This window comes from Sorex fumeus, unplaced genomic scaffold (genome assembly GCF_029834395.1).
Source record: "Sorex fumeus unplaced genomic scaffold, SorFum_2.1 ptg000054l, whole genome shotgun sequence".
Lineage (NCBI taxonomy): Eukaryota > Metazoa > Chordata > Mammalia > Eulipotyphla > Soricidae > Sorex > Sorex fumeus.
In genome coordinates this window covers 26,905,244-26,907,628 of record NW_026606111.1, presented here as the reverse complement: position 1 = coordinate 26,907,628, position 2,385 = coordinate 26,905,244, and the positions used below count along the sequence as shown (strand labels likewise).

The 2,385-nt window shown below is 38.2% G+C and overlaps 1 non-coding gene across 1 annotated transcript; it reads right to left on the bottom strand.

Annotated features, from left to right (window-relative positions):
* Nucleotides 1-765: 765 nt before the first annotated feature.
* LOC130033686 (U6 spliceosomal RNA) lies at nt 766-872 on the bottom strand. Its single transcript, XR_008793975.1, has one exon. It is a non-coding gene; the product is annotated as a U6 spliceosomal RNA (small nuclear RNA).
* Nucleotides 873-2,385: the final 1,513 nt, after the last annotated feature.

Sequence of the window (2,385 nt, the reverse complement as noted above, 5' to 3'; positions counted from 1 at the left end):
AGCATGACCTTAAATCTTGCCAACATAATATTCTATCATTCTTTTTATCCTTCCTGTCTGACAAGTTAAAACTGTAGTTTTGCATTTCTCTTATTATAAGTGAATTTAAGAATCTCTTCATACTTTTAAGACCCATTTCGTTCTTTCTGTGAACTGTCTATTCACATCTTTGCTCATTATTCCATTGAGTATTTTAGCCTTTTAAAATCGATCTGTAAGAGTTCTTTATACTTTTTTTACTTCATTCTCAGCACAACATATGGTCTTCCCAGCCAGGAGTGATACCTGAGCATAAAACCAGGAGTAAACACTGAGCACTGCCAGGTGTGGCTCCCCCCCCCAAAACAAACAAACAAACAAAAGAGAGTTCATTAGGGGCTGGAATGATAGCACAGTGGGTAGGGCGTTTGCCTTGCATGCGGCCCGACCCAGGTTCGATTTCCAGCATCCCGTATGGTCCCTGAAGCACAGCCAGGAATAATTCCTCAGTGCATGAGCCAGAAGTAACCCCTGTGTATTGCTGGGTGTGACCCAAAAAGCAAAAAAAAAAAAAAAAGAGAGAGAGAGTTCATTATACTTCATTTGGATATTAATCTGCTAGATCTTTCCCAGTTAGACTTTGACTTGTCTTAGGATGTTTTATCAGGAAAAAAAATTTAAATAAGTTATATTTATCATTCTCTTTCATTTAGAGCTTTGCCTTTTGAGTCATACTTCGAAAGGAAATCTTTGAGATTATAAAAACTTCTAAAAAATCTGCAAAAAAAAAAAATAGAATACTTCATAACTTTGCTTGTCATCCTTGTGTAGGGGCACTGCTAATCTCAGTATCATTCCAATTTTAGTGTATCTACTGCAAAATTGATCATTAGTATTTTTCAAAACTAAAAAAAAATTGCCCATCTATCTTCCTATCTTCCTATTTTCCTATCTTCCTATCTTCCTGTCTTCTTGTCTTCCTTCCTTCCTTCGTTCCTTCCTTCCTTCCTTTCTTCCTCCCTCCCTCCCTCCCTCCCTCCCTCCCTCCCTCCCTCCTTCCTTCCTTTTTCTCTCTTTTCCTTTCCTTCCCTTTCATTCCCTTCCCTTCCTTCCCTTCTTCTCTTCCTTCCCTTCCCTCCCTCTTTTATTATGTTGCCATAAGCTGTGAATCAGGGATTTGTGGACAGGATCAGCCAAAATCATTTTCCTTTCCTCTCTAGGTATAGGCATATAATGAGTTCTGACCAATGGACTGAAAGGGAAAGCAATGTAACCCTCTTTGCATTCTCATTTCTATCTGCCAATCTATTCACCATGATGAAGACTCTTAAGAGCTAGAACAGTGCTGAGCAGCAGAAATCAATGTAAGTCATGAAAGTGCGACTGCTGGGGACTGGAGATACAGCTTAACAGTCTGGAAGAACATGTTTTGAAGGTCTGGATTTGATACCCAGCACTACATGGTCCCCTGAGCACTGCCCAGAGCAGCCTCTGAGCACCTCTAAGTGTAGCCCCAAACCCCAAAACAATGAAACCTGAGACATTTGTATTATTTTTAATACAAATTTAACAGGATTTTGTTAAAGAAAAAGGGGGGAAAGTTATTTTAATGACCATGAAGAACATTGTGCAATCATAAACCTTTGTTCTGTTAAATACTGAGAACTGGGGGATATACTTGTTAGAGCAGTTAGCAATACTTTATATAACTTATACAGACCCATATTTTCTACTTGCCCTCCAACTTCTTCTAATAATACCTAGAAAACAGTTGAATTATCACCAGGAGCCTGAAAATTTCCTTTTTCATAGTCTGTGTATCCATATACTTTGGGATTTATTCCTGGTCTTTCAATTCATATATATTTATTGATCTAATATTTACAGATAAGAATTAATCTACTAGAATTATACAAGAAAAAAACCTCCAACCCCATCAAAAAAATGGGAAGAAGTGAACAGAAGTTTCCTCAGAAAAGAAACACAAATGGCCAAAAGGCACATGAAAATGCTCTTCAATATATGTTCATTGCAGCACTGTTCACAATAGCCAAAAATCTGGAAACAACCCAAGTTCCCTAGAACAGATGACTGGTTAAAGAAACTTTGGTACATCTACACAATGGAATACTATGCAGCTGTTAGGAGAGATGAAGTCATGAAATTTGCTTATAAATGGATAGACATGGAGAGTATCATGCTATGTAAAATGAGTCAAAAAGAGACGGACATACATAGAAGGACTACACTCATCTGTGGAGCATAAAGCAACATAACATGAAACTGATACCTAAGAATAGTAGATACACAGGACAGGAATATTGCTCCATACCTGGAAGCCTGCCTCATGGGCAAAGGGGAGAAGGCAGCTGGAATAGAGAAGGGATCACTGAAAAAATGATGACT